Source organism: Protopterus annectens, chromosome 3.part1 (genome assembly GCF_019279795.1).
Source record: "Protopterus annectens isolate FY-2018-M chromosome 3.part1, PAN1.0, whole genome shotgun sequence".
NCBI classification, from domain to species: domain Eukaryota; kingdom Metazoa; phylum Chordata; order Ceratodontiformes; family Protopteridae; genus Protopterus; species Protopterus annectens.
Window position 1 is genome coordinate 641,221,606 of NC_056732.1, and position 23,896 is coordinate 641,245,501.

The window sequence follows — 23,896 nt, forward strand, 5'->3', positions numbered from 1 at the left end:
TTCTTCTCCTGCTATACTTATAGGGTGCTAACATCATCAGTGTTTAGAAAGAGGAATGTACATCATGTAGTGTGTTCTTCTAGTTGCCAAAAGGTACATTTGCATCAACAGAATTGCACACACACGAACCACCCCACACACTGAGCATTTGCAGGATTCAAACCCTACTTAACTATGTTTTGACACTTAAGAGAGATGCATTAGTGGAGAGCACTATCCGCATTACTAGGAGTTGATTCTTCTCCTGCTATACTTATAGGGTGCTAAAATCATCAGTGTTTAGAAAGAGGAATGTACATCATGTAGTGTGTTCTTCTAGTTGCCAAAAGGGACATTTGCTTCAAACAGAATTGCACACACACTAACCCCCCCAAAACACACACACTGAGCATTTTCAAGATTAAAACCCCTACCTAACTATGTTATGACACTTAAGAGAGATGCATTAGCAGAGAGCACTATTCACATTACTGGGAGGTTTCAGTTCTCCTGCTATACTTATAGGGTGCTAACATCATCAGTGTTTAGAAAGAGGAATGTACATCATGTAGTGTGTTCTTCTAGTTGCCAAAAGGGACATTTGCTTCAAACAGAATTGCACACACACTAACCCCCAAAACACACACACTGAGCATTTGCAGGATTCAAACCCCTACCTAACTATGTTATGACACTTAAGAGAGACACATTAGCAGAGAGCACTATTTGCATTACTGGGAGTTTTCTCTTCTCCTGCTATACTTATAGGGTGCTAACATCATCAGTGTTTAGAAAGAGGAATGTACATCATGTAGTGTGTTCTTCTAGTTGCCAAAAGGGACATTTGCTTCAAACAGAATTGCACACACACTAACCCCCCCCAAAACACACACACTGAGCATTTGCAGGATTCAAACCCCTACCTAACTATGTTATGACACTTAAGAGAAACGCATTAGTAGAGAGCACTATTCGCATTACTGGGAGTTTCTTCTCCTGCTATACTTATAGGGTGCTAACATCATCAGTGTTTAGAAAGAGGAATGTACATCATGTAGTGTGTTCTTCTAGTTGCCAAAAGGGACATTTGCTTCAAACAGAATTGCACACACACTAACCCCCCCAAAACACACACACTGAGCATTTGCAGGATTCAAATCCCTACCTAACTATGTTATGACACTTAAGAGAGATGCATTAGCTGAGAACACTATTCGCATTACTGGAAGGTTTCCCTTCTCCTGCTATACTTATAGGGTGCTAACATCATCAGTGTTTAGAAAGAGGAATGTACATCATGTAGTGTGTTCTTCTAGTTGCCAAAAGGGACATTTGCTTCAAACAGAATTGCACACACACTAACCCCCCAAAACACACACACTGAGCATTTGCAGGATTCAAACCCCTACCTAACTATGTTATGACACTTAAGAGAGATGCATTAGCAGAGAGCACTATTCGCATTACTGGGAGGTTTTCTTTCTCCTGCTATACTTATAGGGTGCTAACATCATCAGTGTTTAGAAAGAGGAATGTACATCATGTAGTGTGTTCTTCTAGTTGCCAAAAGGGACATTTGATTCAAACAGAATTGCACACATACTAACCCCCCCAAAATACACACACTGAGCATTTGCAGAATTCAAACCCTGACCTGACTATGTTATGACACTTAAGAAAGACGCATTTGCAGAGAGCACTATTGACATTATGAGGAGCTTTCCCTTCTCCTGCCATACTTATAGGGTGCAAACATCATCAGTGTTTAGAAAGAGGAATGTACATCATGTAGTGTGTTCTTCTAGTTGCCAAAAGGGACATTTGCTTCAAACAGAATTGCACACACACTAACCCCCCCCCCAAAACACACACACACATTGAGCATTTGAAGGATTCAAGCCGCTAACTAACTATGTTATGACACTTAAGAAAGACGCATTAGCAGAGAGCACAATTCGCATTACTGGGAGGTTTCCCTTCTCCTGCTATACTTATAGGGTGCTAACATCATCAGTGTTTAGAAAGAGGAATGTACATCATGTAGTGTGTTCTTCTAGTTGCCAAAAGGGACCTTTGCTTCAAACAGAATCGCACACACACTAACCCCCCCTCCCCAAAACACACACACTGAGCATTTGCAGGATTCAAACCCCTACCTAACTATGTTATGACACTTAAGAGAGACACATTAGCAGAGAGCACTATTGACATTGCTGGGAGGTTTCCCTTCTCCTGCTATACTTATAGGGTGCTAACATCATCAGTGTTTAGAAAGCGGAATGTACATCATGTAGTGTGTTCTTCTAGTTGCCAAAAGGGACATTTGCTTCAAACACAATTGCACACACACTAACCCCCCCACAAAACACACACACTGAGCATTTGCAGGATTCAAACCCCTTCCTAACTATGTTATGTCACTTAAGAGAGACGCATTAGCGGAGAGCACTATTTGCATTACTGAGTGTTTTTTTTCTCCTGCTGTACTTATAGGGTGCTAACATCATCAGTGTTTAGAAAGAGGAATGTACATCATGTAGTGTGTTCTTCTAGTTGCCAAAAGAGACATTTGCTTCAAACAGAATTGCACACACACTAACCCCCCCAAAACACACACACTGAGCATTTGCAGGATTCAAACCCCTACCTAACTATGTTAGGACACTTAAGAGAGACGAATTAGCGGAGTGCACTATTCGCATGATTGGGAGGTTTTTTTTCTCCTGCTATACTTATAGGGTGCTAACATCATCAGTGTTTAGAAAGAGGAATGTACATCATGTAGTGTGTTCTTCTAGTTGCCAAAATGGACATTTGATTCAAACAGAATTGCACACACACACACACTAACCCCCCCCCAAAAAACACACACCCTAAGCATTTGCAGGATTCAAACCCCTACCTAACTATATTATGACACTTGATAGAGATGCATTAGCGGAGCATGCTATTCAAATTACTGGGCATAGGTTCTTCTCATGCAGTATTTATAGGGTGCTGACCTCATTATTTATAAAGCGGTATGTACATCTATTACTATCTGTCAGTAAGGTGGAATTTTTATATATGCATTAACAGACACCTACTTCTGGGTCACATATGCACATCAGCACTGCCAGGTTATGTTGTATACCATGCTTTGTGACCACAGGACTTGTAACACACAACACAGCCAGTTCAGACCACCCATCCCATATCCAGGAACCACACTTTGCTTCCCTGGGAACACTGTAGGCTATGAAGGTGTTCACATACACCATTACAGTGGTTAACTTCAGGTACAGGTATATTGAGTGGGGGAACTAAGGCCTCAACAACATCACCCTACAGCCACTACAATTTGTGAATCCATGTGCTATGGCAGGACCAATCACCACAGTCACAAGGGAGAATACATATTGGACCTGACCATCTGCAACATGGGGACTCTATGTTCCACACCAGAGGTAGACCACCATTGTTAATATCTGACCATAACCAACTTTCCCTGGACATCCATATCCCATCCTCACCCCCAGGCATGGAAGTCACTGCAAACAAAGTATTTATCAAAAGCAGACGTTGCACTTGTGAAGACTGGGGTGGAAGACTTCAAAGGACCCATGCTGGAGGATTATACAGGACACTCTGCATAATCCTTGTCACTTGCATTCTATGAGCATCCGGAAGGTTTGCATTGATCATGCTATCCCAAATAAAACCAAGACTCCTCCACAACAGGAGACCTGTCTGGTGTACACCAGCCATATATAAGCTGTGCAACAGAAGGAGGGAGCTAATACATTACAGAGCAATATCCCACAGAGGGAGGACGTCTCTGAACAGTATTGGCAAGACACTTCAATCCCTCAAAATCATCACTTCAAAGTGTTGACAGTGAAATTGTCCAGACACTGCAGATAAGGCTCCCCTCAGTCTGTAATTGATGCCCAATTGCTGTTATAAGTCCTCACCATCCCTCTTCCAGCAAACTCCAGCAACATGGATGTGACATTGCAAATTCAACCCCTGGGATCTCCACTGTGTCCCTGCTTGATGGAGGCACAGCACACTAGCCTTAAACGGTGCCTTCTGTGACCTACTTTACAGAGGCACAGTAGCCTACTGTACTGGGGAGGCAGACGCCAAACACACTCTGGCTAAGCTTATGTATTCCCTAGGGCAAACACCCTAGTATTGACATTTACACCCATATGTTTAATTTTTAGATGCACAATATTTGTTGTTGATAAACTGTTTGCAGGTCTTTATTGCCATAGCTTTTCCTGTTTCTATGAACAACTTGTGTATCTGTGGAAAATGTTTGAATATGAGAGGGATCCACTATTTTACTTATGTCTCTGTTGTCATTTAACTGTGTGCACTGGGCAGATTGCTGTATTGTGGGAGGTTCCTGGCTTAACACATACAAATGCCAGATATGTGTGGCCAACTGCTAAACTGAGACATGGCCTAAGTGTGTGAGCATGCCCATTTCAGGCTTTCCATGGCTTGTTGCCTGACATATGTCTCATTTATCAAAGTGTGCGAGCATGCCCAGTGTGAGCTTTCCATATGTTGAGATCTGAGGTCCACCACATCTGTGGTTGTGTGTGAACTTCAACAATATTTCACATTTATAGTTGTGTGTTGGAAGTCATGTTGTGTTCTTACTGCCCAACTGCTTTGTGTCTGAACCAAACAGGGATTATGCTGTGCCTGCAGGGTTTCCATGGGATAGTTTGCATACAGTTGTCAACATCCTTTCATACTGACCAAACACTGTAATATCGTATAGTGTACTGGTTCAGTACTTTCACTGTGGTGGACAGTATCCTGCATTTCAGTCCTATCACTGCTTTAAATATTCATAGTTTGTACACCAGATTGGTTAAGGGCCAGTTGTGCAAATATGACCATGTTGCATTTTGTTCAGATATGGACTACTTAAACCAGGCTTGTCCAACATTGGTAGTGTATTCCGCAACTTGGGTGGACATTGACAAACACTAGTTATGTGCCCTAGGCCATTTCTAATGCTAGTCAGAGAGTGTGTTTGTCCTTCAACACACATTGTAACTGGATTTTGCCATGACATATTTCAAGGTTAGTATACTGTGCCTCTGTCTACCTGTGACATAAAAGTGATGCCCAGGGTAAACCTACCATCTCCCATCCACTCATCAAGATTCCTCTTGAAGAGAGTCAATGAGGGACTCTCTGGCTAACCTGTACTGGGAGTTTACTCAAGAGTGGAGGGAGCTTCTGAGTTATGGATCAATCACTACAGCATGTCCTATTTATATCAGTGCTGGGGTTCAGGTCTCTTATGTGCATAGCTCACTGGCATTCAGATTTTACAAGGTGCAGCATGTTCATTGATTCCAGCTTGGACATGGCTTTATACGTCAGGCACAGATTGTCTCTGGGCAGGCAGTATGGCACTGTGTGGAGCTGCAGTTTGTTTAATCAGGCAACACATGGCATCTGTTAGAGCTCTTTGATCCTCCTGGTGAGGTACTTTTGGGGTCTTTCCAGTTGCTGGAGGTGTCTGCTAAGGTACATCCCACAGGGGCCATTGTACTCAATTGTGAGGCTGATGAAGGATGACTGAAGAGGCACAATGACCTCCCCTGATCTAGATGTGAATACCTTCATGATTAGGTGGGTATATGGTATGTTTCTGTAACCACTACAGCCACATGGTTGTCAAATGCAAGATATCTATCAACTTGTGTCCCCAGGTCTCTTATTACTTCTAAAGTACTTAATGGGTTAACACCTATGTGGTAATTGGTGGGCACTTACTGTTTTTCCAAAGAGGATGACTATACACTTTTCTGCATTTAGCTTGATGGCATGGCTCTGGCACCAGTTGTCTGTTTCTATGTGGCCCTTTTGTAGGATGCTTGTGTCAGCTGGAGGGTCAGATATGGTGCCCAGTTTGTAGTCATCTGCAAACTTGTTCAGACACAGTCCTTCCATGTTGGCCTGTACCTATGGGAAATATATACCAAACAATGGAGGTCCCAGGACCTAGCCTTGTGGGATGCCAGTTGTAGCTGGTTTGTAATCTGACATGGCTGCAGCATTTCTGACCATGTCAGTTCTGTCCTTGAGCTGGTTTGCAACCCATCTACTGACATAGGGGGTTATATTTAAGCTGCTGAGCTTATCTATAATGAACAAGTGGGCTATTGTATGGAAGGCTTTTGCAAGGTCCAGATAGGTTGTGTGGACCACATTCCCCTCACCAATGGCCTTAATGACTGTTTCAAATGAGTCAAACATGTTTAAGGGGCAGGATCTGCCCTTAAGAACGCCACACTGGGTAGGGTCCAGTGACTGTAGGTCCCCAATATCTTTATTTCTGGGGTCCATGATGATCCTTTCCATAGCTTTGCAGACCAAGCTTGTCAGGATTCTGGGGTGATAGTTTGTAGTATCCATTCAGGCACCACCTTTGTGGAGAGCGACCACTGTTGCTGTACACTGCTCTTTGGGTACATATCCTGTGGTAAGACTGAGATTGAGCAGTAGTGTTATTTGGTGTTCCATTCTTCTTGGAGTTCATGTTGGACGCAGCCCAGGACACCATCTCATACCATTGATGCTGTGTGTTTTGCTTTGATGATGCTGGCTGTTACCTCATCATCTGCAATGTCAGGGGGCCAGCACTCTGCTGGGATAGATATTTGGCATTTTGGTGGGGGGGGGGGGTTGCACTGAACCTGTCAGGTTGGATGTTGGCAATGTGTGTGGGTTTGGTGTATTGTTTGTAATATTTGAGTAATTCAGAGCATATCTGTGAATTCCCACCAAGGTTCCTACCATCAGTTAAGAAAGCTTTGTGATTATCCTTAGTGTCCTGTACAATTTGTATCTTCATAGGTTCATAGGTTCATACTAGGCTATCTGCCCTAGGGCATTTATAAGCCTAGCCAGAGTGTGTGTGGCTTTCGCCACCCCTTGCAATGTGAATATTATGCCCATTTAGGGTTTGCTTTTTTGTGCCTCTGCCTAGAAGTGACACAGTGATGACCCCCGTTGTAAATCTGCGATCTCCCATCCACTCGTCAAGATTTCTCTTAAAGAGAGTCAGTGAGGGGCTCTGCCTAACATGGACAGGGATTCTGTTCCAGAGTGTAGGGAGCCTCTGGGTTATGAATCTGTCCCTCCAGCACATCCTATTTATTTATGTGTTGAGGTTCAAATCTCTTGCTCTCACGGCTCTGATGGATTTGGATTTTCTGAGGTGGAGCATGTCTATTAATTCTGGATTGGACATGGCCTTGTACATCTAGCATTCATCGCCTCTGAGTAGGCAGTATGTGACTGAATACAGCTGAGGTTTCTTCAGCTGGGCAGCATATGACAAATGTTTGAGACCCTTTATCCTCTTGGTGAGGTACTTTTGGTGTCCTTCTAACTGCTGCAGGTGTTGGGTAAGGTACATCCCAAATGGGGCATTGTACTGAATTATGGGCCTGATAAGAGAAGAGTACAGGGGCACAATGACCTCTCTTGATGTAGATGTGAATCCTTTCATGATAAGGTGGCCAATATAGAAGGTCTTCCTAACCACCTTGGCAATGTGAGTGTCAAATGAGAGGTTACTGTCCACTTGTGTCCCTAGGTCCCTGATTACTTCTTCCGTACGTAATGGATCACCACTTATGTGGTAATTTGTGGGTACCTTGTTTGGTATTTGGAGAGACATTCATACTCTCCAGTGTCTTCAGGAAGGCTGAGTGGGGTTCCTGGGTTTGAGAGGGTGGTCTGTAGCATGCTACAAACTGTACGGCAGTTTTGCCTACGGTTAGTTGCACATGGATGGTCTCCGATGCTTTATGCATTGTCAGTAACCTGGAGGTGTGGGTATCTTTGATGAATATGGATACTCCCCCTCCTTTTGTGGTTTGGTCCAGGTTTTGGGGCCAAAAAGCATGATATGAGGTATAACCTGGTAGTGCTGGGGTGCTCTCAGGAGCCTTGAAGCAGGTTTCCGTCACTGCACAGACATCAATGTTCTCCATACTGAGGAGTGCCTCGAGAGTGTGCATCTTGAGGTTAAGACTTCTGGCGTTGAGCAGCATTACCCTTATTTTTTTTCCACTTATGTTTTCTAGGGAGGTGGGTTTGTCTTTTGAGCCTTGCCTAAAAAAGGAACTATGGAGGTGGCAAGAGCCTTGGCCAATATCCAGAAGCCCAGGGGTGACAAGTGCAAGCCATCCCTGGCAAAACAGCGTGGCTTGTCAAGCATGTAATCCCAAGCAGACAGACATTGGATCTCCTTGGAATGACACCAGTAATTGAGCCAATGGTTAAAGCTGATCATTCTGTGTTTGTACTGTGGCATCATTCTTGGTGAGGGTAAGATGCTGCTCAGGGTCAGGGTCATACCGGCCTGGGCTACATAATCAGAGAGCTCCTCTATGTCTCTTTTCATGTAGTCCAGGGAGGTACATCTCAGGTCATTCATACCAGCATGGACAATGACTGAGTCATATTTGTACTTGCTTTGGAGTGACCTGAGTGCTTGTGTTATGTGGCGGATTGTAGTGCCCAACAGGCAGCTTACTGTAACCTTTTCCTTGTTCAGTCTGGTTTGTGGGACATCAGTGTGTCTGACTATGGAGTCACCTATTAAAAGTGTATCAGGCATGTTGTTTCTCCTTAAGGGCTGTGGCTGTTTGGCACACTGACTTTGTTAACTATGTGCTGCATGTGCTATGTTTTGAGGTAGTGGTTGCTTGGGTGTCTGCTTTGGAGGCCTCTGTTGATTTGGTAGATTTTTAATTAGAGTCTCTGGGAATGTTTTTGTGTGTTTATGTCTTTGGTTTGCAGTTGTGATAGGTCTATGTGAGACTGGGTTTGTGGTGTGTGTGGTTACCTTCTCCTCCTGACTGGTTTTGCCAGTACTGAGTTGAGAGAGCTCGGCCTCAGGTTGGATAAATAGTTGCATCTCTCACATATATTTGTATTTGTTGGGGGGAGGAGGGGATTGTCTGTGTACATGGGGCAGGTGTAACATTGCCTCAAGATTCCCAGATTCAGCATGTTGTAGCTGGCCTTAGAGGATTTTATGTGTGGCCATAGATTTTGCCATAATACTGATCAGAGCTTACTTCCCTTTTTGGGTTTTGCTCTATCATGTAGTAGCTTCCTCCTTCTCTTGCATGGTTTGGTAATGGCTGGGGTCCACCAGGCCAGATACCTGCGTGTATGGAATTGGGTCTTGGTTTTATTTGGGATTGCATAATCCATGCATTCCTGAAAGTGGTCATAGAATGCATTTATAAAGGGTTCTGAGGTATGGCCCATATTTTCCACAGGCACAAGGCCTTTAATGGATTCCACATCAGTTTGGAGGAGTGCAACATTTGCTTTACACATGTTTTTCACTGTGGTTTTCTGCCCAGGGACTGGGGTCAGGATGTGAATATCCTGTGAGATTACTCTATGGTCTGATCTTACCAGTGGGGGATACAATTCTCATCTGGGCATAGAGTACCCATGCTGCTGATTATCACATCCAGTATGCTTACCCCTCTTGTGGGAGTGGTAAGTTGTTCCTGAGCATTTTGGTTTATGAATTCTAGGAACCTTTGGCCTAGGGTGTTGGAGCTAGAATAATGCTCCCAGTCTATGTTTGAGTATTTTCAGTCGCCCAATATAATGTTGTTTGGAGAGACCTTGATATTTTCATGTGTTCTGAAGTAGGCCAAGTGCAGTTCCTGGCATTAGGAGGGTGGTCTGTAGCAGGCTACAAATTGGGAGGCAGTTTTAGCCACTGTTACTTGCCCGTGGATATTCCATTCTGCTTCTTGCTGTGGTACCAACCTGGGGGTGTGGTTATCCTTGACAATTATTGATAGTCACCCTCCTTTTATAGTTTGTTCCATGTTTTGGGGCTGTAAAGCATGGTATGAGATGTAACCTGGTAGTGTTAGCGTGCTCTTGTGAGCCTTGACCCAGGTTTCTGTTACAGAACAGATATCAACATTCTCCATGCTGAGGAGAGTTTAGACTGCATGCACCTTGCAGTTTAGACTTCTGGCATTGGGTAGCATTACGTCTAGGTTCTTATCCCTTGTGATACCTATGGAGGTGGGTTTGTGTTTTGAGCCTTACCTCTTCAAGGCGTGGTGGGGGTGACAACAGCCTTTGCCAGTATCCAAAAGGCCAGAAGTGATAGGTGCACGCCATCCCTAGCAGGTGGAGCATTGTGTCTTGCTCAGCATGTCATCCGAGGCTGACACGCATTGGATCCCCTTTGACTAACAGCAATACTTAAGTCAATTATTGTAATTGATCATCTTGTCTTCATATTGTGACATCATGCTTGGTGAGGGTAGGATGTTAGTCAGGGTCATCAAGTTTGCATATACTATATGGTGTTACATTGCTTAACACATGGCAATCATGCCTCAGGTGGTGCTGCAGGGCTGTCTATGTTGGATGCACATACTACACTCCCTGTACATGTTTGAAAGCAGGTTGTGTCAACTTAGGCATCCCTTTTACTATATGTGTGAGTCAGAGAGAGTTATCATTTCCAGGGTTCCTACTGAGCCAGTGTATGTGCTATGCATTGCCTCTTTGCCAAGGCCAAGGCATACTGGGCACACCTCCTTCTGCCTACTAGGGCAGGCTCAGGTTGTTCCTCTTCCGAGTCATGCTCTGCCTGTGATTGGCTTGGCAATGGTGGGGGGGCTGTTTGGCCCAGTCCTATGCTGGTCCTGCTGCAGCTGCTTTCACAGAATCAAATTATGTAGCATAGCACATACCATGACAATTTGGGTACATGTAGTTGGTGAGTACTGCAAGGCTCCACCAGACGTGGCCAGGCACCGGAACCATGACTTGAGCAGCCCAAACACACGCTCGATTACATTTCCTGCTTGTGCGTGTGCCTCATTATGGCGTTCTTGTTCAGGTGTGTGTGCATTTCTGATGGGTGTCATCAGCCAAGGCTCCAGTGCATAGCCAGCATCCCTCACTAAGTGACCATGTGGGATGTCCCCATTGGCAAATGTCTGGTACAGCTGCATCAAATGCCAGATATAGGAATCATGGTAGCTTCCAGGGCAGCCAGCACACACATTCATTATTATGCCCTGGGCATCACACACGACCTGGCAGATGATGGAGGGGAAGCCCTTGTGGTTAATGTAGACCCTACCCCGCTCACCAGATGGTGCTTTGATGCGTATATGCGTGCAGTCTATTGCACCCACTACCTCAGGGTATTCCACTATTTGCAGGAAGAGACGCATATTGCTGGGCAATACCTCATGGGAATTGGGGAAATATGCATGATCACTGACATGTGCTGACATGGCATCCAGGAACTGGTGCAGTACCCTGGATGCTGATGCCTGTGATATCCCCATCATATCACCAGTTGGTCTCTGGAAGGTACCTGTTGCTAGTATTCTTAGGCCAACACATACCTTGGTTTCCACTGGGATGGGTTCCCCTCTGTTGGTTCTGTGTGTGAGGTGTGGTCTGCACAGCTCAACAATTTGCTGTAGGAGGTCTCTGTCCACTCTGTAGCGCTCCACTATCTCCAGCTCATGTAACCCCTGGTAGGTGACCCTGGGCCTGTACACTCTTCTCTGTCTCCTCACTGTGGGTTATCTGGCAGCATTTGCATAGTCACCACCCTCAGCAAGTTGCATATGTCTCCTTATAACAGCTATGGCAGCCCCTAGCATGTTTGGTCTGAGTGAAGCTTTTTCAGTTTAAACTTCTAATAGCTTACTCCTCTGTTGCAGTGTCTCTTGAGAGAAACATACTGCACTGTTGTTTGCAGAGTTTTAAGTGCTGGGCTGGGCTACTGTTCTGCCTGTGTAATTGCCTGCTTCTGATTGTTTTCACCTGCTAGCTCTGCCAGTATTCCCTGCTAGCTTCCTACTATTTCTCCTGCTTCCTTTTTCCCTTCTGTTTCCTCTGGGGGGAGCGACGCGCATACCAGCGAAAACACGCTCACAGTGGCTAACACGCGCATACATGCTTAGACGGACTACAATCTGCTTATTCAGGTTAAAACGCGCGCACACCAGCGCAAACAAGCTTACAGGTGTTTAAACAGGCTCTTACATACTTACTCTGCCTTAAACGTGCGCACTCACGCTTACACGCGCACACTCTAGCTTACTCATGCCTACCAGCGCGCACACGCGTGCATGCTCGCCCAGCAAGCAATCTTGGTGTTATCCATAGTGTACACCTTCTATTTCTTGGCTTTCACATGCCTACTTGTTGACACTCTTCTTTCCATGATGTGTGACTGACATCTTTTACATGCCACTGTGCTCCAATGAGCTTCATTTCTTTCATACATTCCCCCCTGTGATGTCACCTATCTCCTACTCTGTTACTCTACCTTATCCTACTCCTACACTGCACGGAATGTGCTCATTTGCTATGTGACAGTACGATTCACTATCCTACCACTCATTTACATAGGATTGCCTACTAATGCTTAGTTGCATGTCTTACACTCAGCTTCCCCCATTAGCAACCCCTACTTGGTGGCCATGTTGTTTTCAGCCTGCTATTCCCTTACATTGTAAATTCATGCTTTGCATAAAACCCATGTTTGTGGGTTTAAAATTTTTATTTTTCTGTTTTTTTATAGTGCAGTCTGTTTGCGTTGTGCTGCGCTATGTTTAAACATCGGCGATCCTGGAAAAAAAAAAGCATTTTTATTTTATTTTTGCATCGGGGTACATTGCCTGTGGCCACATATTTGGCCATTGGCATGCTGCCTGGAACATATGCAACCTTTATTTGGAGCTGACAAGGCTCCATTGTATTATTTGCAGAATGGTACTCAGTTGTCAACTGAGTACATTTCTGCAGATAACACGGCTCTTACACGGGCAGGTTTCTGCTTCCTGGATCGCGAAATTACCTCATTTGCATGCCTTTCAGTTGCAAGTGAGGTAATTAGTATATCCATGCCCTGTCCGTGTAAGAGCCGTTTTAGGTGCTCTCTTACACGCACATACAGGCTGTTCCTGGATAGCGATGGCTGCATGGAGTCTTACACTACTCTTAGACTCCATGCAAGCCATCGTGAATCCTGCCCTTATTATTTTATGTGGCATCTTTTGTCCAAAGATTTTAAAACAATGCTGTCTATAATTGCACAAGCATATCTTTCTTGAATGTGTGTTAGATGTGCCTTGTGAGCACAAATGGTCCTATTTCATGTCAATGGTATTTCATTTTGCAAATTTCTTTCCTAATCTTATGGCAGCATTTAAGGTACTCAGCATAAATGGCTATAAAATACTAACCATGACGTGAAATGAGATTGTATTTGTATTATTACATTACATTACATAAAATGGTATGCTTGCCATTCATAAAGAATTTACTAAAATGCAACATACCATAGCAGGGATTTGTAACAACTAATCATGCACTGGGACATGTATTTGTATAAAGCTGCACTAAGCTCTAAATGTTTATAGTTTCTAAGTTGATACACTTTTGATACTGTGGACACAATGAAAATGAATCTGATTTTAGTAACATAACCATTGTATAAATGGAATGCTTTCTTTAAACAAAACTGCAGCTTTACTTTTGTTCTTACTCTAAAGATGTTCATGAATGTTCATGAATGTTTCCTTCATTGCTTTTCTGTTTCCTTCTGGGTCCTGTTAAGAAGCTGGTAATTGCTGACAGATTGCTGTGAGAGCCGTATATTACATTTATGTATTAAGCAAAAGCAAATCTAGCAGACAAAATAATTCAGAGACACATGGATGTCAAAATCAGAATGACAAAGGCTGAATTATTTTTCATGATAAAATGGCCACAGTAATAAGTTATATATTATATAACATAAATTAACTGCAGATTAAACATTTTGCATACTTTGAACATCAGACTTGGAGTTTAACTCATGTTTTCCAATTACCACTGGTTTCCTCAGCAGCTGCAGAAAGCGTAAACTAATATTAATGTTGGCAGATCTATACCTCTTTAAAGAAAAATCTTCTCTTTGTTTCAGATAATAACAGCTTTTGAAAGTGTTAGATTTTGGATATTTCTTAAGACAAAATGTAATCATAGACATGGTAGCAAAGACAGATCTTAGTGGCTTAAGCCTGTGGAATTTTCAAAAGGTTGCAGATGAGCTGAGCCACAGACTTCATTCTTTCTTTCATAATCTTGTTGACATTTATATGACCTTTTATGCATCCAGCAAGTACTGCATAAAGGATTCACATATGAAATTGCTTGTGGCTATTAGACCTATATGAGGCCAGTGTTCATCAAATTACAATATTTCATTGTCTATCTTATTTAGAAATAATTGCACTGTGGAAAGAGGTTGCCTCCACTAGAAATCAATGCAAGTTGAAATGTCATATAAATCAAGCAATAATTAGGCATAATAGCATTATCAAAACCGTATTTTTCCAATAACAGTTTTTACAATGTAGTATAGGAAATATAGGCTTTGTTAAGATATGCAATGGCATTTCAATTATGATGCTACTTTCACGCCTTCAAATATTCATGCCTAAATAAAGAATACAAATATTCCCATCTTGTTACTCTTGTGCAGTGAAATGGTACCAAAGATCAAGAAGGAATACTATGTAAGTCTTAAGTAAGATCATTACAGAATGATTTTGAAAAAGTGATTGAGATGCAGAGCTACTTTATAATTCTTTGACATCTGAAATCTTAAGAATCAGTTAGTGAACAACAAATTCCATTAAATTAATCAAGTCATTATCTCTCTCTTTTTCCCCAGTCTGTTTATATTTGCTGTTGGGACTGTTCAATATTTTAGACAAACATACCTATATACATAAGTGTGCGTGAATGTGTTTGCATGGGGAGGTGTTGTAGATGAATGTGTTGAATTGTTGCGTTGTTGATCCTGAAATGTACTTTGATGTTTGGTCATCTACTACTTTTGTTAACTAGCATGCAAGAATGGGCTTTGTGAGTTGGAGTGGTTGATGTTGTGAGGTGGTACTGCCACTGTGGAGTTATTATATCTAAATGTAAGTGGGTGTGAGGGCTTTGCCCCACATAACACACACTTTTTTAACATCACAAATGGAAGACTATTTTGTTTAAGTTTGCATTCACTAGTTACATTAAACTAAATGGGGTTATAATTTTGCATAGTTCAACTATATGATGGGCTGCAGTTTTGTTGATTGACAAATGATGAGATATGTTTATATATGTGTGTGTGTGTTATGCATATATATGTATATGGTTCCACTTCATAATATCGAATTACTGAAAACTCGAACTTCATATGGTCTAGACCATATGATCGAGTTTTCGGTAACTCGAAATTACAAAGTGGCTGTTTTCAAATCTTTGGCCCCTTGAACATAAAACAAGAAACATCCATGTGTTCTTTTCTTTGATACACCTTGCTGACTTTATTAGGTTATATTCCTTGTGTAATACAGCACACTTGTTAGACAGAGCACATTTTAAATGTATTGTTTGAACATTTTTCCAGTGGGCTGTACTGTAGGCAATGAAAGAAAATACATAAACACATAATTAGAAAACTGCCCAATTCAGAACATTTCCGTCATAAAAGCCTACTTCCACACCCAAACTATAAACAGAATGACAGTGTAAGCCACAGGCATCTTACACAGCTTCTCACACTTATTTTAATTTCAGTTTTTTTTTTTTGGGGGGGGGGCAAAAGGTCAAAAAACAGGGACACATTTTAAAAATTGCTTGTATAATTTTGGAAAGTTGCTAGAATAAAATGTTGTATTACCACCATGCATGTCACTGGCAAGTGCTGAACACAGAACCCTATACACTAGTCAGTGCAACATACCACTATGCTAAATCAGCAGTTTAAAAAATAGGAAGACTGAAACTTAATGGCTATCATTTAGTAAATTCAGTTCTCACTTCTCACCATAGATCTCAACCTTTTGGCACAAAACACCTGGACAAACAAAGCCTATAATGGGGGGAATACAAATTCACTTCTCACTTTTCACCATAGTTCTCAACTCTTAGAACAAAAAAAAAAACTGGACAAACAACAAAGCCAATAATGGGGGAATACAAATTCTGGTCTCATGTCTAACCATAGCTCTCAACTTTTAGCACAAAAAAATCTAGGCAAAGCTCAGAAATGGTGGTGGCTAGGGACATTAGGCTCTTTTTACCCCCCTACTAAAGGTGCAGGGTTTGAGCCCAAAATACCTCTAGCCACCAGGTGCATTACATTGTGGGCATTTTCACACACTTCACTCACTTCTTTCTTCACTTTTCATTAATGACTTTACTCAGGCTCCGCCCAACCTTAATATAATTATGTTCAAAGATGATACTCTGCAACTTGAGGCTGCCAAAACTCACCAGTCCCTACAAAACAAGTTCTAATCTAGTTTCACTGAGCTGCACAGTTGGTTTCCAGCAAACAAACTGCTTTTAACAGTATAAAAACAAATACTATGATTTCTGCACAAAAAGACTCTTCAGTACTTTCCACATAAACAATTAACAACAATAAAGGGAATGTAATTTTAAATGATACTCAGAAAAAATAACAAACACTCGACCCGCTACTCAACCTCAAGTTTCATACACAGTATCATCACAGATATCTTGTAACAGCTAAGACTATGTTATCATACCTCACAACTTCTGTTCACAGTTACATGTATAACTATGGCCAAAAAAATGTACCAATCCCCAAAGCTGAGTACTCTTCACTGTTCGCATAACACCCAAAGCATTCAAAATTTGAAAACAAAATATTTCGATTTGCTCTTCTGGCCAACCTGAACTGTCATTGTGGCATCATATTAGGAAAGGTAAACTAGTTCCCTATTAATTACAGGGACACTTTTCTTCAGGATAACCTTATATATATAAAATGTGTAAGCCTTGGTTACGACTCCTCCCACCAACTTTTAAACTTCAAATAAGGTACAGACAAAACTACTGACTTAGGAACAGCCAGGATTACACACACACACACACACACACACACACACACACACACACACACACACACACACACACACACACACACACACACACACACACACACACACACACACACTTGTTCCTTACCTAATTCCCAAAGCCTTCCATTTCAGCAAAGTAAAGTCTTGCAGCAAAATAAAGTCCTGCAACTGAGTGCCTTCCATTCCGTTCTCACAGCAAAGGAAAGTCGCAACTGAGTGTCTTCCATTCCATTCTTGCAGCAAAGTAAAGTCCTGCAACTGATCCCGAGAGTTCTTCTCACCCAGTTGTTTAAGCCTGGAGCCAGCCCATTGTAATTCCTGCCCTGCTGTTTAAAAGCAGAGCCAGCCCAGCCCGTTTTTGGCAGTAAAGCAGCTGTTTAATGCCCCCCCAGCTGGAAATGATGACGTGAGCTCCTTGAGCTCAGTTCTGACTGGCTGGTAGCCCTGGAGGAGCAGACGTCATCACGCACGTGATGATGTCAGCACCGACAGTGCATAAATTGAAAAAAACCAAAAAACAAGCAAAAAAATCGGAAATGAAGGGGTGCCACTCAAGAATCGGGGCATCCCTTCAATTGAACCCCAAAACTTGGTAAAAACCAAGTAATTCGGTATGGTTGGGAGGCATGACGATAACTATTTTTTTTTTAAACAAATGTTGATAAATAAATAAATAAATTTATACTGTTAGTGCTTGACTGTTCACAGAGATCTGGGTACTGAATTGAAATGACATCATACAAGAAGTAAGTACATTTTTCATTGCTTTGTTGAATGAGGTTTTTTAGAAACTGTATTTAGGTATGCATGTTCTGTTTCTGCTGTAGAGTTCAGGAATGTAAAATCGGTACTGGCATTTCAGACTGAAATGATTCAAGAAATTGTATGCATTTAAAGATGTACTAGTGCTCCATTTCAATTTGCATTTTTAGGGTCATAGGTTAGTACTAGGCTAACTGCTCTTGCAAGTCATTGTAAACCTAGCCAATTATCCCTTGTGAGACTCAAACCCTGCACCTTGTGTTTGTAAGGCAAACACCTTAACCATTAGGCCACCCTTTTTATTAGCTGATATTGATACCAAGCACTGGAAAGAAAAATGTATGCATTTGCTTTATAAAGTATGTTTCTTCACTTTTGATTCTTTTTAATAGTAAGGTCCTACACATCAGATTAATTAATTAATTATGTCACAGTTATTGACCCTTGTTCATCAGACTTAGTAGCAGTCATCATTTATGCACTGTTTTGTGCGATGAGCCAACAGTGCTAGTGTTGATGGCAGGATATCTGTTACTCATTTAATCATTTTTTACACTGCGGTAGGCTCCTAAAAGTATATATTTGTTCTTTCCACACTTGCATTTTTATGGATTTTTTTTCTTATTTATCATATGTGTAACTGTCAGCATTAGCATTCCTTATCTTACACAAAATAATACTTAATGAGCACTTAACAATGTTAAACATTGCACTCTGCAACTTAGCCCTGCAACTTTCTTTCCACATTGGATTTTTTATTCTTGTAAGCAATACCATGAGTCACGTGAAATACATTTTGACAATAAAGCCCATTAATACTGAAATACATTGTACACAGGCAGCTTCCTTTCCTCCTATGTACTCCAGCTGTATGCACACATATTGGGCAGGATTCACAAAGGCTTGCATGGAGTCTAAGAGTAGAGTAAGACTCCATGCAGCCAACATGTCCGCTGAGCGATCCAGGAACAGCCGGTAGGGGCGTGCAACAGAGCTCCCAAAAAGAGTCCTACACGGACAGGGCTTGGATATGCAAATGACCTCAATTGCAGGTGAAAGCTATGCAAATGAGGTAAATTTGTGATCCGGGAAACCTGAACCAGTCCGAGTAAGAGTAGTGTTCTTTGCAGAAATGTACTCAGGTGACAACTGAGTACAGTTCTACAAATAGAAAAACGGAGCTGTGACAGCTCTAAAAAAAGGATGCATCCAGTTGAGGAAGCAGGCCAATGGCCAAAAATATGGCCATTGGCAATGTTCACCAATGCAAAATAAAAATAAAATATATATATTTTTTTATCCCGATTTCCGATGTTTAAGCGTAGCGCAGCGCCGCACAAATGCGCTGTGCTCTAAAAACCAGAAAACCAATAATTAAAATCCACAAATGTGGATTTTATTGTAATTCTTAATTTACAATGCAAAGGAATGGCAGGCTGAAGACAACATGGCTACGGAGTAGAGGTTGCTAAGGGGGGAAGCTCAGTCTAAGAGATGTAACCAAGCATTAACAGGCAATCCTATGCAAGTGAGGGTTAGGATAGTGAATCGCAAGTTTACATAGCAAATGAGCACAGTCAGTGGAGTGTAGAAGTAGGATAAGGGGAGTAACAGAGTCGAAGATAGGTGACATCATGAGGGGGGGTATGTATGAAAGAAGTGAAGCTCATTGGAGCAGAGTGGCATGTGTCACCTGTCATTTACACATCAGCGGAAGAGGTGTGTCAACAGGTAGGCTAGGTAAAGGCAAGAAATTGAAGATGTATGCCATGGATAACACTAAAGTTTCTTGTTTAAGTGCTTGCAACGTGTTTGCATGCAGGTGCTCCCCTGTATATCCGAGTAAGACTGTGTGCGAGCATGTACGCCTGTGTGCACGCGTTTAAGCTGGAGTAAGCATGTCTAAGGTTGTTTAAAGTTGTGTAAGCCCGTTTGCACCTGTGTGTGCGCGTTTTAGCAAGAATAAGCAAGTTTTAGTCAGTGTAAGCATGTGTGCACGCATGTGAGCTGTTGTGCGCGTGTTTGAGATTGTGTGTGCGGTGCTGCCCCCCTGAGGAAACAGAAAGGGAAAAGGAAGCACAACAAATAGTAGGAAGTTAACCAGGGAGTACTAGCAGAGCTAGCAGGTGAAAACAATCAGAATCAGACAATTGCACAGGCAGTGCACTAGCCCAGCCCAGCACTTAAAACTCTGCAAACAACATTCCACTATGTTTCTCTCAAGAGACACGGCAACACTGCAGTAAGCTAATAGAAGTGAAAACTGAAAAAGTTTACTGAGACAAAGAAATGTTAGGGGCTGCCATTGCTGTTATAAGGAGACATATGCAACATGCTGAGGGTGGTGACAATGTGAATGCTGCTAGACAACCCACAGTGAGGAGACGGAGAAGAGTGTACAGGCCCAGGGTAACCTACCAGGGGCTACATGAGCTGGAAATAGTGGAACGCTATAAGGTGGACAGAGACCTCTTGCAGCAAATTGTTGAGCTGTGCAGGCCACACCTCAACCACAGAACCAACAGAGGGGAACCCATCCCAGTGGAAACCAAGGTATGTGTTGGCCTAAGAATATTAGCAACAGGTACCTTCCAGAGCCCAACTGGTGATATGATGGGGATATCACAGGCATCAGCATCCAGGGTACTGCACCAGTTCCTGGATGCCATGTCAGCACATGTCGGTGATCATGTATATTTCCCCAATTCCCGTGAGGTATTGGCCAGCAATATGCGTCTCTTCCAGCAAATAGCAAAATACCCTGAGGTAGTGGGTGCAATAGACTGCATGCACATATGCATCAAAGCAGCAGCCGGTGAGTGGGGTAGGGTCTACTTCAACTGCAAGGGCTTCCCCTCCATCAACTGCCAGGTCGTGTGTGATGCCCAGGGCATAATATTGAATGTGTGTGCTGGCTGCCCTGGAAGCTACCACGATTCCCATATCCGGCATCTGACGCAGCTCTACCAGACATTTGTCAATGAGGACATACCTCATGGTCACCTAGTGGGGGATGCTGGCTATGCACTGGAGCCATGGCTGATGACACCCATCAGAAATGCACACCCACCTGAACAGGAATGCCATAATGAGGCACACGCACAAACACGATATGTAATCGAACATGTGTTTGGCCTGCTCAAGTCATGGTTCAGGTGCCTGGACACTTCTGGTGGAGCCTTGCAGTACTCACCAACTACATGTACCCAAATTGTCATGTTATGTGCTATGCTACATAATATGATCCTGCAAAAACAGCTGCAGCAGGACCAGCATAGGCCTGGGCCAAACAGCCCCCCACCATTGCCAAGGCTATCACAGGCAGAGCGTGACTCAGAGGAGGAACAACCTGAGCCTGCCCCAGTAGGCAGAAGGAGGAGTGCCCAGTATGCTTTGGCCTTGGCAAAGAGGCAAAGCATAGCACATACACTGGCTCAGTAGGAACCCTGGAAATGATAACTCTCTCTGACTCGCACAAATAGTACAAGGGATGCCTAACTTGACACTACCTGTTTCCAAACATGTATAGGGAGTGCAGTATGTGCATCCGACATAGGCAGCCCTGCAGCACCACCTGAGGCATGATTGCCATGTGTTAAGCAATATAAAGCAGTGCTAAACAGCTTTCACCACCATTTAGTATATGTAAAGCAATTGCACACACTAACACTAGCACAACTGTGGTCAATGTTGAGCAATATTGGGCAAAGTTCTGTAATGTTGGTTAACGTTGAGCAGTGTTGGACAAGCCTGGTCTACATTGGGCATAGCTGAACAAAAGCCAACATGCTCATATTTGCTCTACTGGCCCTTAAGTAGTCTGGTCTGCTCAGTATAAAAATATAAAGCAATGACAGGCCTCGAACCTGGGACACTATGCACTACAGTCATACTGCTGAACCACTAAACCATGACAGTATTGCACTGGTCAGCCTGTATGAAGACATGTTGATAAGTCTATGCAACATATCTCATGGAAACCCTGCAGGCACAGCATAATCCCTGTCGAGTTATGACACAAAGGTGAGCCCTGCAGTAAGAATAGAACCTGATTTTCAACATACATATGGTATAATTGTTAATATTGGTCATGTTCACACACATCAACAAATGTAGTGGACTTCAGACAGCAACATACTGAAAGGTCACACTGGGCATGCTCACACACTTGAATAAATGAGACAAATGTCAGGCAACAAAACACTGAGAGGACAGACTGGGCATGCTCACACATGAACAAATGATACAAATGTCAGGCAAAAAAACACTGAAAGGACAGAATGGGCATGCTCACACACTTGAAAAAATGAGACAAATGTCAGGCAACAAAACACTGAAAGGACAGACTGGGGATGCTCACACACTTAGGCCATGTCTGAGTATAGCAGTGGGCCACACATATCCGGCAGTTGCATTGTGTTAACACAGGAACCTCTCAGTATTCACCAATCTGCCATGTGCACACAGTTATATGACAACAGACACATATATAATATATTGGAACCCTGTCATAATAAAATATGTTCTGCAGATACTTAGGTTCTTCGTAGAAAGTGTGAAAGCAAAGAAGAGAAAAAACCTGCAGTCAGTATCATCAATAAACAATGTGCAGCCCGAACATTACCATAGGTGCATAGGTTGATACTAGCCTGTCTGCCCTACGGCATGTATAAGCCTAGCCAGAGTGTGTTTGGCTTTTGCAGCCCTGTTAGATTAGAAGACTGTGCCTGTGAATAGTAGGTCACACAAGATAGGCCCTTTACGTTTGCTTTATTGTGCCTCTGTCCAGCAGGGACCCAGAAGAGATTCCAGGGGTAAACATACAATCACCCATCCACTCGTCAATATGTCTCCTGTAGGGGGTTAGTGGGGGGCTCAGCCTATGTGGGACTGGGATCCCATTCCAGAGTGAGGGGAGTGTCTGGGATAGAAATGTGTCCCTCCAGTATGTGCTATAAATATCTGTGCTGAGGTGTAAGTCCCTGGAGCGTGTAGCTCTAAGGGATCTGGATATCCTGAGGTGGAGCATGTCCATTAATTCTGTGTTGGACATGGTTGCAAACAACAGGCACAGATCGCATAAGAGTAGGTGGTAAGCGCCTGAGTAGAGCTGGAGTTACATTAGCTGAACTGCACAGGACATCTGTGTGAGTCCCTAGATCCACTTGGTGAGGTACTTTTGTGGCCAATATAGTTGCTGCAGGTGTCGGGTATGGTGCATCCCAAATGGGGCATTGTATCCAATCATGGGCCTCATGAGTATAGGGGCACAATGACTTTACTTGATCTAGATGTGAAACCTGTTGGGATAGGGTGGGCTATATAGAATGTCTGTCTAACCACTATGGCAATGCGATTGTCAAAGGCAAGATTACAAACTACTCATGTCCCCATATCCCTAAGAACTTCTACCATACTTAATTTATTAACACCTATGTGGTAATGTGTGGGCACTATGTGATTCCCAAAGGGGATGACTATGCATTTAATGGCATTCAGCTGTAGGCCATGGCTCTGGCACCAGTTATCCATCTCTGTGAGACCCTTTTGAAGGATGCTTGTGGCAGCTGGAGAGTCAAATATGGCACCCAGTTTGCAGTCATCTGCAAACATGGTCAGCCATATTCCTCCTGTGTTAGCCTGTACATCAGAGGAATATATACTGAACAAGACAGGTCCCAGGACTGTGCCTTGTGGGATGCCATGTGTAACTGGTGTAGAGTCAGGCATGGCACCTGGAATACATACCATCTGGGTGCTATCCCTGATCCACTTAGCAATCCATCTTGTGACATGTGTGTCGATACCTAAGCTGGTGAGTTTATGTATGATGCCCGAGTGGGGTATTGTTGTGAAGGTGTATGCGAGGTCCAGGTAGGCTGTGTGGACTACCTTCCCTATGTCTATGGACCTGATAACTGTTTAAAGAAGTCGACCATGTTCAAGAGGCAAGATCTGCCCAAAACAAAGCTGAATTGCGTAGGATCCAGTGCCTGTAGGTTCCTGATGTCTGTGTGTATGAGTACCATGATGATACGCTCCACAGCTTTGCAGACCAGGCTAGATAGTCTTATAGGGTGATAGTGTCCGGGGTCTGTTGTGGCACCACCTTTGTGGAGCGGGACCACTGTTGCTGCACGCCATTCCTTGGGTACATATCCTGTAGTAAGTCTGAT